The sequence below is a fragment of the Heloderma suspectum genome, chromosome 7 (assembly GCF_057233095.1).
Source record: "Heloderma suspectum isolate Gila_16-S chromosome 7, 16-S_ref, whole genome shotgun sequence".
Lineage (NCBI taxonomy): Eukaryota > Metazoa > Chordata > Lepidosauria > Squamata > Helodermatidae > Heloderma > Heloderma suspectum.
Genome location: NC_139464.1, coordinates 18,142,616 through 18,156,841, shown reverse-complemented (window position 1 = coordinate 18,156,841; position 14,226 = coordinate 18,142,616). Strand labels below are relative to the sequence as shown.

At 45.3% G+C, this 14,226-nt stretch overlaps 1 non-coding gene across 1 annotated transcript; it reads left to right on the top strand.

Annotated features, from left to right (window-relative positions):
* Nucleotides 1–1,250: 1,250 nt before the first annotated feature.
* LOC146339372 (5S ribosomal RNA) lies at nt 1,251–1,369 on the top strand. Its single transcript, XR_014784590.1, has one exon. It is a non-coding gene; the product is annotated as a 5S ribosomal RNA (ribosomal RNA).
* The last annotated feature ends 12,857 nt before the right edge of the window (nt 1,370–14,226 follow it).

Below are 14,226 nucleotides of genomic sequence, written 5' to 3'. Positions count from 1 at the left end.
AAAGTGCCAGGAATTCTGTGCATAGAGAGTTGTTTTCTTTTGGTGCTTACTTGCATGGGGGGAATATTTAAATATGCAGTTCCTCACCCTCAATCTGAAGGGATACAGCCGTAGGGGGCCTTCCCCCTCCCTTCTGTCCCCCACCCCCAAATGTGTAGATGGGCTCCTAAACAAACATAATTCATTGAAAGGGAGAGAAGGGGAAACACTCCCCCCCCAAGTGTGAGAATCTAAGTGGCTCATCATTATTTTCATTGCAATGTGTACACTGCGATAGACGTGGGAAGCTGTGGAGATTTATACTGAAGTCTTCTGAAAGAGCAATGAGATCATACTCTTTTTAGGGCCCAGACATGCCTCGCTTTTCAGTACTGGCATTTGCAATACCAACAAGATAACACTCGCTTGATAAGATATAGCAGCAAACCAATCTGGGTAAAGAATAGCATCCAAGGGAAATCTCTGCGTCACACATATGAACTTGCCTTTTATTAGCCTCACTGTTTCTCACCCTTTCAACCCCAACAGAGGGAAATGCCCCAGGCTACATGGCTTTTTTTCTCAATCCCCTCTTTATTTGCCACCTCTTTCATAAACACCCCTCAGCGTTACACAACTGAGGCTGCTGCGATTCTGTAGCACTGAGGTTTAAAGTTGCTGTGTCTTGCGTTTCACTTGGCACAGACTTCCCTGACCTGATATAGGCCAACACATCTGGAGCCCAACTCCTATCATCTGCAGCCAGCATGGCTAGTGGGGCCCATGGTCATGCTGCTTGAGGATGATGGGAGTTGTAGGCCAACACATCTGGAGGACACCAGGTTGGGGATGGCTGAATGCGGGTGGCTATATTCTTACACTCTCTTAAGGTGCTCTGAATGAGGACAAGAATTAAGAGGTGTGTCCCCCCACACACACACACACTAACAGTGTAATGGAAGGATCTCCACCTGAGGAATTCCCATCTTCCTCGTAGCTGTTAAAGGGGCAGAAACCTCACCCTGGATGGCTCTAATTTTAGTGGAAAGTATTTCCAGTTGAAGGGACCATTGCAGTCAAGAGGGACCAAGAGGGATCCACCCGGGAGGGGCTGTTACAGGGTGAGAAGAAGCAGTCCCCTCTGCTGTCCTCCTCAACCCCTCACAGACATCTAGGCAGTGCTGGCATGGGGGAAGGCAGGCATCATGATGCTACTGCTTCCTGGGAGTGAAGTTTCTTAGGGAGGTTTTGCACAGACCTACAAGTCATGAGTCTACAGCCATACTGCCCTGAACGCGCCCGATCTTGTCTGATCTCGGAAGCTAAGCAGGGCCAGGCCTGGTTAGTACTTGGATGGGAGACCGCCCGGGAACACCGGGTGCTGTAGGCTTTTCCTCCTTTGGGCCGCGGTGGCTTAGTGGTTAAGACGCTGAACTGCAGACTGGAAGGTGGGCAGGTCAGCAGTTCGAGACCCGAGTGCTGCGTGACGGAGGGAGCTCCCGTCTTCAGTCCCAGCTCCTGCCAACCTAGCAGTTCGAAAGCAAGAAATTGCAAGTAGATAAATAGGTACCGCCTCAGCGGGAAAGGTAACAGCGTTCCGCGCACCTTGGTGTTCAGTCATGCTGGCCACATGACCACAGAAGCGTCTTCGGACAGCGCTTGGTCTTCAGCTTAGAAACGGGGATGAGCACCGCACCCTAGAGTCGGACACGACTGGTTGGGGACACCTTTACCTTTACCTTTTTACAAGTCATGAGGGAGAGAAACAACCAGTGGAGGCTGGTGGCCCCAATTTGGGTGAGGCTGTGAATCCATGATGGGTTTCAGTCAGAACCAGCCAGAACTCTAAAGGAGCTATCCAAGGTGGTGAACCCTATCTCCAAAACAGATTCAGCACTTTGGATAGCTTCTTTAGAGTTCTGGCTGGTCCTGACTGAAACCCAGAATGGAGTTACAGCCCCACTGAAATCGGAGCACCGGCCTCCACTGAAAACAACCCATTCCCATTGGAAAGAAAGAGGTGGATGCCAGTCTTGGAGTATAACTGGCAGCTATTCTAGTCACTGTTCTAGATAAGTAGCTGATAACCACTTACTCATAGCCAAAAAAAGAGGAAACCCATCACACCCAAAGAGGACGATAATTTGCATAACATTTGCATATGCTAATTTATACATATAGATGTGGATTTAGAAAGAATGACTATAATTTAAATAGGCACACAACATTTCACCATAGCGGGATAGACTGCGACCAGGTGACCTATGTGCCTCCTTGGTCTGCTGTGGATGGGCAACTTCAAGGCCCTGATTGCTCTGCCCCCTTCTTATGTTTTGTTTTTTAAACTGGAATGTAGAGTGGACAGTCCTTCAGATAGGGGACACCTTCAAATAGAGGGCCGCCTTCTGTAACAGACGACCCCCAGGCACCCTATCTAGGCCACAACTTGGATTTTATTTTACAAGCATTATTAAACCCACAAACATGTGGGTGGGCGGGCAGAAGGCCATCATGTCCACAAGCCTTCCACAAGGGGATGGCCTGAGCTCTCCCTGCCACTTTGTACTCCTCAGGAAGTCAAGGTAACGCTCAGCCAGCTGCCATCGCAGAGCTCCTATGTTCAAGCATACAGTTGAGCTAAGCATGTTTCCCATTTCCAGCAGTTGCCCAACTCTGTTAGTTAGTGGTCCCCACTCCATCCCCATGGATCAAATTAAAGGCACCATTCCAGCTCTGGAAGGCCCCCCCAACCCCTGTGCAGCATGTCTTGAGCCTGTGTCTTTCCCAGCAGAGGGAAAGGCACTGGATGGTGCACACAAATGAGAGAAGTGATTCTCAAAGTGCCCGAAGTTATAATCAAAGTGTTTGATTATAGTTTTCTAGAAAAATGGATTACAAAATATTTGAAAATATTATTACTGCATTAAATTTTTAATCCAGCCTTCCTCCAAGGAGCTCTGGGTGACCGACATGGTTCCTTTCCCTCCTCGCATTTCATCTTCACAACAATCCTGTGAGGTAGGTCAGGCTGAGAGCTAGTGACTGGCCAAAGGTCACCCGGTGACTTTCATGTCTGGGGGTGGGGGGAGGTTTGAATTTGGGTCTCTAACCACTATACCACACTAGCTCTAAAGCTGCAATCCTTTACAATTTACCTTGGAGTAAGTCCCATTAAACTCAATGTGTCTTACTTCTGAGTAGGCATGTATAGGATTGTGTTGCAATAAATATCTCCTGCTGAATATCTATTTTTCTTGTTTATTCATTCATTTATTTATTTAAATATTCAGCATTCTCTATCCCATGGATTGGGGGAGGGGGAAGTATGGATCCCCATTTTTAACAGCACAAAGTGAAGTGAGTTAGTTAGAAGGCTCTCCACTCAATGTGAAGAAATTTGATTCAGTTTGCCCACCAGACACTGTCCTAATTAAAAGAAAAGAAATGCTGGAGTGCACCACCTCAATTGAATTTGCAATACCAATTTGATTTCAAGAGAATGAGCTTTATATATTTTGTCCTTCTACCACCATCAGATTGTTTGGCTTTTATTTGGGACTGGACAGACTATGAGTAAATATCAAAATATTATATTTATTATAATATAATATATAATAAACAATATTATATATTATATTTCTATAAGAAATATATTAACAAAAATAATACCTTCACAACAGCAGACCTGCTTTCTAGACTATTTGAATGAATACACTCTAAAAACAATGATTTAGCCTACCACAGAATTTGACCTAAAATAAACAAATTTCGAATGACCCAAAATTCTTTTCTAAATTCTAAATCTTCATACATCCCCCGTTAGGGATGTCAGAGAAATCCACAATAGAATCAAATGAGTTTGGATTTCTATGAATCCAACCTGTGGATTCCACAGTGGGGCAGCTTTTCCTGAGTTGCATGGATTCTGCAGGCTTGCGGACTGTTTTTCTTTCTTTCTGGAATTCTGCAGATATTTATTCGTAGAAAAAATAGTTAAAAAATACACTAGTCAAAAATGCATCTTTCCCCCATAGGCTGAAGCATGAAAATGCGTATGGGGGGGGGGGGGTATGCATGCAAATTTTCTCAAGTGTGAATTTGCGCAGATTTGAATTTGTACACATATGAATTTGCACAAATTTAGGAAACTGGAAAAAATCCAGTTCCGTTAATGAGCAGATGATGGATCAAAAGGCACTTGACAATCTATGAAATGCAGATGGAACAGATTTTACAAATTCTGTACATCCTTATCCACTGTATATGCATATCATATTTGAAATGTAATATCCTATCTAATACATATGTGATATGTCTCCAATAAGATTTCTATTTGAATATGTTATTGACAGGACATGTTGAAATGACTGCAAGGCTAAACCAAGACATTTTGCTGCCTAAGGTGAAGGACAAGATGGTGCCTCTCTCCCTGTCCCCCTCAAATTGTTTCTAGTCTACCTTTCAGGGTGGAACCTTCCATGCCCAGATGCTGACTGCAACAGTAGTTGAATCTCCACTGAACTTGAGGTGTGGGGCGGGGCTGGCTGCATGGTACACACAACTGTTTCATCAAACAACTTGTCACCACTCAACACCCCTCAGCATTTGCTGCCTGAGGCAGCTGACATGTTCTCTGGTGTCATTTCTTCCCCCTGGCTCAGAGGAAGTCTTGGGGGGGGGGGTGAAATCATCTGGTGAGCCATCATCCACTACTCCAGGACAGAGGAAGTGGGTTTAATGGACTACTCAGACTTAGGGGACACTCCCCCCCCCCACAATGTAATCCTCACTGTCCTCATGCTGTAGCACCAGTGACTGCAGAATTGGGCAATGGGCCTGTCAGAAACAAAGACAATTACCTGGTTCACATGATCATAGGGTGGTTAATAAACCATGGAGGTTCTTAACCACCCTGTGCATGCTGGTCACATGCTGGGGATATTAGTATAATTACCTTCACCAGTGCGGCTTGTTGTGTCATGTGAACCCAGCCAGGGTGGCTTGTTGCCATGGTTAACAAGCCACCCTACAACAGCCCACCATAGCTTTTTTCCCCAGCTTTAATCATACAAAACATGCCAGTTCCCAAGAGAGGGCAAGGTTAACAACAGGTCCAGACCAGCAGTCCTTATAAGGCCTCTGCATGTTGCTGAGACAACAGCTCTCCTTGAGTGAGTTCCAACCAGCACCTGCCAAAGTGATCTGTCCAAGACCCTACCTGACCTGTTGTGATCCTGCATAGCTTAATGTGACCATGCCCTTCCAGTTAGTACTTATCTAGTCCAGTATTCTATTTCCCACAGTGGCTGATCAAATGCCTGTGCAAAGTCACAAGGTGATATGATTGCAACTTTCAAATGTTTGAATGGCTGTCACATAGATGATGAAGCAAATTTGTTATCTATTGCTCCAAAGGGTAGGACCCAAACCAACTGGTTCAAATTATATAAAAAAGAAGCTCTTGAATAAACATTAGCAAGAACTGCCAAAAGGATGTTCCTAATGTTTATTCCAAATCTATCAGGTATGAGCTACATGGTAGTGGAACAGACCACTTTGGAAGATAGTGGACTCTCTTTCATTAGAGCTTTTTAAGCAGAGGCTGGATGATCACCTATCAAGGGTACAATAGCAGTGGATTTCCTGCATCCAACAACATAAGAACATAAGAAGAACCATGCTGGATCAGACCAAGGGTCCATCTGGTCCATCTAGTCCAGCATTCTGTTCACACAGTGGCCAACCAGCTGCCCACGGGAAATACACAAGCAGGAAATGAGTGCAACAGCAACCTCCCACCCATGTTCCCCAGCAACGGGTGTACATAGGCATACTGCCTCTGATACTAGAGGTAGCATATAGGCATCAGGACTAGTAGCCATTGATAGCCTTCTCCTCCATTAATTTGTCTAATTCCTATTTAAGTCTGACCGAACACAGGTAAGAGCTCACTATCGAGCCTACTGTGTGGCAGTGAGGGTGGCAAAGAGACAGTTCTTTTCCATCAGCATTGCATCTTCTCAGTGTCATCCAGAGGAGCTTTTCCAAGTGGTTCACAGATTGTTACATTCTGGGCCAGGGAGAGAGACTGTGGAACCCTCAGTTGCACGCTGTGACGAGTTTTCACGGCACTTTGAAGATAAAGTCGCTCAGATTCGCCATGAATTGGACACCACGATTAATGCAGTTCCATTGGTAGAGGCGTTCAGAGCACTGTCTGGTCCAGTTCTATTGGATGAGTTTCAGTTATTGAGGCCTGAGGTGTGGACAAGGTGCTTGGCCAAGTCCGATCGACCACTTGTGTGCTTGACCCTTGCCCTTCCTGGCTTATTAAATCAAATAAGGAGGGGATGTTCGGCTGGGTCCAGGAGAATGTAAAATCCTCCTTGAGGGAGGGAGCGGTGCTGGCTGACCCGGAGGATGTTAACAATTATAGGCCAGTGGCCAACATCCCTTTCTTTGGCAAGGTGCTTGAGCGCGTTGTTGCAGGACAGCTCCAGGCACTGTTGAATGAAACGGATTATCTAGATCCATTTCAACTGGGCTTCAGGCCTGGTTTTGGAATGGAAACTGCCTTGGTCGCCCTGTGGGATGACCTCTGCCGGAAGAGGGACAGGGGGAGTGTGACCCTGTTGATTCTCCTGGACCTCTCAGCAGCTTTCAATACCATCAACCATGGTATCCTTCTGGAAAGGTTGTCTGGGTTGGGAGTTGGAGGCACTGCACTGCAGTGGTTCTGCTCCTACTTGGATGGCCGACTCCAGAAGGTGGTGCTGGGGGATTATTGCTCTGTGCCATGGCAATTGTGCCATGGGGTTCCACAATGCTCTATTTTATCCCCCATGCTGTTTAATATCTACATGAAACTGCTGGGGGAGGTTATCCGGAGGTATGGGCTGAGCTGCCATCAATATGCAGATGACACCCAGCTCTACCTCTCTTTCTCATCAAACCCAGGTGAGGCAGTGGCTGTTCTGAATCAGGGCCTAGGCATGGTAATGGACTGGATGAGGACCAATAAACTGAAACTCAATCCAGAGAAGATGAAGGTACTGTTAGTGGGTGGTTTGTCTGCCCGGCTAGGTGATATTCAACCTGTTCTGGAGGGGGTTGCACTCCCTCTAAAGGATCACATTTGTAGTTTGAGGGTGCTCTTGGACCCAGAACTGTCACTTGAGGCACAGGTGAACTCAGTGGCATGCAGCACTTTTTATTATCTTAGGCTGGTATACCAACTACGCCCTTATCTGGACAGAGATAGCCTAGCTACAGTGATCCATGCTCTGATAACTTCTCCTCTGGATTACTGCAAAGTGTTATACGTGGGGCTGCCTTTGAAAATGGTCCGGAAACTTCAGCTGGTCCAAAATAGGGCAGCAAGATTGTTAACAGGGACTGGCCAATGAGCTCCTATTACACCAGTACTTTTCCAGCTGCACTGGCTGCCAGTCCATTTCCGGGCCTGATTCAAAGTGCTGGTATTAACATTCAAAGCCCTTAACGGCTTGGGGCCAGGTTATCTGAAGGATCACCTCCTCCCATATGTGCCTGCCCGGACCTTAAGATCGTCCTCAGTGGCCCTTCTCTGTGAGCCCCTGCCAAAGGAAGTAAGGCAGGTGGCTACTAGGAGGAGGGCCTTTTCTGCTGTGGCACCCTGGCTGTGGAATGAGCTCCCTAGTGAGGTTTGCCTGGCACCTACATTGTATTCCTTCTGGCGCCAGGTGAAGACCTTTTTATTTCCCCAGGCATTTTAGCATTTTAGCTCTTTAGACTTTTAGCTTTGCTGTTTTAAATCTGTATTTTAAATCCCTGCCCTGCTGCTAGGTTTCATTCTGGTTTCATTCTGGTTGTATTGTTTACTGTGGTTTTAATGTTTTATATATTTTGTATGGTTTTATTGTGTGCTCTTTAGTTTTAATTTTTGCGAACCACCAGAGAGCTTCGGCTATTGGGTGGTATATAAATAAATAAATAAATAAATAAATAAATGCCATCCAAATTGGTGGCCATCATTATGTCTTGTGGAAGCAAATTCCATAGTTTGACCATCTGCTGTGTGAAGAAGGACTTCCTTTTATCTGTCCTGACTCTCCGACCAATCAGCTTCATGGGATGATGCTTCTGGGTTCTAGTTTTATCAGAGAGGGAGAAAAATGTCTCTATCCACTTTCTCCACACCATGCACAATTTTGTACATCTCTATCATGTCTCCCCTTACTTGTCCTTTCTTCAAGCTGACCATTGTGGTCCCTTCCAACTCCATGATTCTAAGAGGAAATGAGAGCAATATAGCTCTTTGCTGCTGTTATTCTGTAGTGGTGATTGGTATTCAGAGGTATGCTGCTTCTCAGCCTGGAGGTAATATATAGCCATCATGACTAGTAGCCATTGGTAGCCATTTCTTCCATGAACTTGCCTAAGCCCCTTGTAAAGCCATCTAAGTTGGTGGCCATTGCCCAACTTGTGGTAGTGAATTACTTCCTTTTGGACAAATAGAATGTGGAATACATTGTATATGGTGAAACCTGCTCAGTCAGTAAGGCTCTGTAAAAGTAGAAAAAAGGTGTTGTATCCAATAGTTCTTCTGTCAGTGAATGGACACTGCTGGCAGATCAAATTTCCTCTCTCTTCTGCACTCCCTTGGTATGTCTCATATCTGCTCCAGGGGGTTGGGGGACCCTCCAGAGCAGATTTGGAGGGGGAGCAGCAAGGAGGACAGGAAGGGGAATCCCCGTTGCATGAGCAGAAGTTTGCTCATGAAACTTAGCCTAAGCTTAGTAAATCTAGGAATTATTTGGTTAAGTGGAATATATTAGTAACTCAGGGAGCAACGCTATCGATTCCACCCTCGGTGGTCAAAAGCCCTGAACTCGGGGGTGTCCGAACATCCAGTGCAAGTCACCTCCTCGTCCTCCTGCCCTGCAGATTTCACTAGACAGACAAAAAAGCCTGTCTAATGAGGGCACTTTGGAGGGGGAGGGAAAGAGGCTGGAGGAGGCTCAAGCTATATCCTGGCCTCTTAGGTCTTCTCCCCTCCCCACTCACCGAAATGCCCCTTTACCTCCTCCTCCAAGGTCGACTTTCTGACCTCAGAGAGCAGCCGGTGCGGCTCTTTCCACACCGACTGCAAGGGGGTGGAGGACGGGGGTCAGATCTCCCACTCCCCTTTCCAAGGTCAGAGTGCTGTCTCTGACCTCAGAAGGGGGACTCCAAACAATCCTATGGTTCCTGGGATGCTCACTCAGGGAACATAGAATTGCTCCGTTATTGGAATAAGCGTTTTGACTTGAATGTAGCTTTGGATATATTGGGTTGGATCCAGGGTCTGCCTTCCATGGATGGAAAGGCTCCACTCATGGAAAGCCCCTCCACCCAATTTTTGGAGATCCCCCTTCCCCTCACACACTACAGCTCACCCCATTCGGTAGAGTCCCTTGACCCTCTGTGTAGCATTTTCGGGGTTGGAGGGGCTACTGTGAGCAGGCAGGGAAGCCCATTTCTGCCAGCCAGTTTCACACACTTAAATCTGGATCCAACCCATTATTTTTGATATTATTGGAACAAGCAGATGGGCTTTCTTTTTTTCTATTTCTTTTTCCCATTCTTTATTCTTTAAAGTGACATTGAGCAATATTGAGTTTGTAGTCTTCTGCATATTGTATATGGCATTAAGTCTAGTCTTGTGTATAAGCTTTTACCACTGATGTAACTTCAAATTGTTTTAATAATTAAAGAAGTAAAATACCATATATGTTGCACAGAGGAAAAATGGGTAGTCTTTAAGACCTTACCAAAATTCCCTAAGGGTGCAATCCTATGCATGTTTAGACAGAAAAAAAGGCCTACAACTCCCAGCATGCCCCAGCCAACCATGCTGGCTGGGGCATGCTGGGAGTTGTAGGCCTTTTTCTGTCTAAACATGCATAGGATTGTGCCTTAAGACAAATATATGATCATAATACCGCTAGTTGCATGTTAATCATATCTCTGGTTTTACGGTGATGTTAATGGTATGGGAGAAGCCACGGTGAGTTATCAGATGCAAGACTATAATTTGTACACATCAGGGCAAGCGTTGCCAATGATAAGCTCCCTTGCCAATTATCCTACATCACAAGACTGGCTTTTTAGGACATTGGCTCAGTAAAGAGGCATGTTCTACTTACTTTTGAGCAGAGATGCAGAGGCCCAGTATTTGGGATGCAGGACCAATGCTGTATCACTTAGTAGAGCCCTGCCATTAAATATTATAAACGTATTAATAGCAGAGGTCATCCAAGTAAATAAGCATGATGTGTTGACATATGGATTTGTAAAACATTGTTCATTTCAGCTATCAAGAACTGGATAGTTGGAGTGTTTGCCATGTGTTCCATGAAATGGAATGCTTGGAACAGGCCCTGAATGACCTCGTGATACTGATGAGTTTCCAGTTCACATGGAGAATGCCACCTAACTAACTGGCAGTGTGCTCTATGTTCTATGAGCGTTGACAGTTTGCCTGTTTTACAGCCAAAAATAAACCTTTGGCTTGAGTGGATCAATCCTGGCTTTTTACTAGGCTTGATTTTGAAAAAGCAGGCTTAAAGCACATTTCTACAGATGGATCTCTAGCTTAGTTAACATAAATGGCAGTTTGTTATTTGCCTTATCTCATTTCTGCCTTCAGAGTGTACTGTAACACTCAGATAGTTCTGGCAATACAAAGATATCCAACTCATAGAGCCACCATCAGGGATGTCCAGGAACCCCCACCGATTAAATTTGCTGGCTGTTTGTTGTTGTTGTTGTTCAGTCGTGTCCGACTCTTCGTGACCCCATGGACCATAGCACACCAGGCCTTCCTGTCCTGCACTCTCTCCCGGAGCGTGCTCAAGTTCATATTCATTGCATCGGTGATGCTATCTAGCCATCTCATCCTCTGCCGTCCCTTTCTCCTTTTGCCTTCAGTCTTTCCCAGCATCAGGGTCTTTTCCAGAGAGTTTTCTCTTCGCATTAGGTGGCCAAAATATTTGAGCTTCAGCTTCAGTATCTGTCCTTCCAATGAGCATCAGGGTTGATTTCCTTTAGGATGGACTGATTTGACCTCCTTGCAGTCCAGGGGACTCGTAAGAGTCTTCTCCAGCACCACAGTTCGAAAGCATCAATTCTTCGGCGCTCAGCCTTCCTTATAGTCCAGCTCTCACAGCCATACATTACTACTGGGAAAACCATAGCTTTGATTGGATGGACCTTTTTTGGCAAGATGATGTCTCTGCTTCTTACTATGCTGTCTAGGTTTGCCATAGCTTTCCTCCCAAGGAGCAAGCGTCTTTTAATTTCATGGCTACAGTCACCGTCTGTGATGATCTCGGAGCCCAAGAAAATAAAATCTGTCACTGCTTCCATTTCTTCCCCTTCTATATGCCAGGAAGTGATGGGGCCAGATGCCATGATCTTCGTTTTTTTAATGTTGAGTTTCAAACCAGCTTTTGCACTCTCCTCTTTCACCCTCAACAAGAGGCTCTTCAGATCCTCTTCGCTTTCTGCCATTAGGGTGGTATCATCTGCGTATCTGAGGTTGTTGATAATTCTCCCAGCAATCTTAATTCCAACCTGTGATTCATCCAACCCGGCATTTCTCATGATGTACTCTGCATATAAGTTAAATCAGCAGGGCGACAATATGCAGCCTTGTCGTACTCCTTTCCCAATTTTGAAGCAATCGGTTGTTCCATGTCCGGTTCTTACTGTTGCTTCTTGACCCTTGTACAGGTTTCTCAGGAGACAGGTAAGGTGGTCTGGTACTCCCATCTCTTTATGAATTTGCCACAGTTTGTTGTGATCCACACAATCAAAGGCTTTAGCGTAGTCAATGAAGCAGAAATAGATGTTTTTCTGGAATTCTCTTGCTTTCTCCATGATCCAGTGAATGTTGGCGACTTGATCTCTAGTTCCTCTGCCTCTTCGAAACCCAGCTTGTACTTCCGGTAGTTCTCGGTTCGCATACTGCTGAAGCCTAGCTTATAAGATTTTGAGCATAACCTTGCTGGCATGTGAAATGAGCGCAATTGTATGGTAGTTTGAACACTCTTTGGTGTTGCCCTTCTTTGGAATTGGAATGTAAACTGACCTTTTCCAGACTTGTGGCCACTGTTGAGTGTTCCAAATTTGTTGGCATATTGAGTGCAGCACTTTAACAGCATCATCTTTTAGGATCTTAAATAGCTCAGCTGGCATACTGTCATCTCCGCTAGCTTTGTTGTTACTAATGCTTCCTAAGGCCCACTTGTCTTCACTCTCTAGGATGTCTGGCTCAAGTTCAGTGACCACACTATCATGGCTATCAGGGGCATTAAGATCTTTCCTGTATAGTTCTTCTATGTATTCTTGCCACCTCTTCTTAATCTCATCTGCTTCTGTTAAGTCCCTGCCTTCTTTGTCCTTTATCATGCCCGTCTTTGCACAAAACGTTCCCTTGAGATCCCCGATTTTCTTGAAGAGATCTCTAGTCTTTCCCATTCTGTTGTTTTCCTCGATTTCTTGGCCTTCTTGTCTCTCCTTGCTATTCTCTGGAACTCTGCATTCAGTTGGATATATCTTCCCCTTTCTCCCTTGCTTTTCGCTTCCCTTCTTTCCTCAGCTACTTGTAAAGCCTCCTCAGACAGCCACTTGGCTTTCTTGCATTTCTTTTTCTTTGGGATGGATTGAGTTGCTGCCTCCTGAACAATGTTATGGACCTCCGTCCATAGTTCCTCAGGCACTCTGTCTATCAGGTCTAATCCCTGAAATCTATTCCTCACCTCCACTGTATATTCATAAGGGATATGATTTAGGTCGTACCTGAATGGTTTAATGGTTTTCCCTACGTTCTTCAATTTAAGCCGAAATTTTGCAAGAAGCAGCTCATGATCTGAGCCACAGTCAGCTCCAGGTCTTGTTTTTACTGACTGTATGGAGCTTCTCCATCTTTGGCTGCAAAGGACATAATCAATCTGATTTCGATATTGACCATCTGGTGATGTCCATGTGTAGAGTCGCCTCTTGTGCTGTTGGAAAACAGTGTTTGCTATGATCAGCGTGTTCTCTTGACAAAACTCTATTAGCCTTTGTCCTGCTTCATTTTGTACACCAAGACCATGCTTGCCTGTTATCCTGGTGATTTCTTGACTTCCTACTTTAGCATTCCAATCCCCTATGATGAAGAGGACATCTTTTTTTGGTGTTAGTTCTAGAAGGTGTTGTAGGTCTTCATAGAACTGATCAACCTCAGCTTCTTCGGCCTCAGTGGTTGGGGCATAGACTTGAATTACTATAATGCTGAATGGTTTGCCTTGGATTTGTACTGAGATCATTCTATCATTTTTGAGATTGTACCCCAGTATTGCTTTTCCCACCCTTTTGTTGACTATGAGTGCTACTCCATTTCTTCTAAGGGATTCTTGCCCACAGTAGTAGATATGATGGCCACCTGAATTACATTCACCCATGCCTGTCCATTTTAGTTCACTGATTCCCAAGATGTCGATGTTCAATCTTGCCATCTCATGTTTGACCACCTCCAGCTTATCTTGATTCATTGATCTTACATTCCAGGTTCCTAAACAATATTGTTCTTTACAGCATCAGATTTTCTTTTCACCACCAGACACATCCACAGCTGAGTGTCCTTTCGGCTTTGGCCCAGCCGCTTCACTCTTTCTGGCGCTACTTGGAAATACCCTCTGCTCTTCCCCAGTAGTATATTGGACACCTTCCGACCTGAGGGGCTCATCTTCCAGCGTCATATCTTTTAGCCTTTTGAAACGTTCCATGGGGTTTTCTTGGCAAGAATACTGGAGTGGGTTGCCATTTCCTTCTCCAGTGGACCACATTTTGTCAGAACTCTCTGCCATGACCTGTCCATCTTGGGTGGCCCTGCATGGCATAGTTTATGGCTTCACTGAGTTACGCAAGCCCCTTCGCCACAACAAGGCAGTGATCCAAAACACTTATTGTGTCCCTTGAAATTCCTCAGATAGAAGCTTGTTAAATAATGTAACAAGCTATTCAATGAAATCTCCACCCTAGAGAACCAGGTTTCTACCATCATCCCAAAGCTCAATGAAGTGTGAGGTTGGCAGACATCTCCAGGAAGCTGGTTCCACAAGGCAGAGGTAACTACCCTACACCTTGTAGCTTTCAGAAGGTGGTGGTGCTCTAAGTAGGATCTCCTTGGATGATCTGAAGACACATGGAGAGAAGGAGATCCTTAAGGTTCTCCTTCAT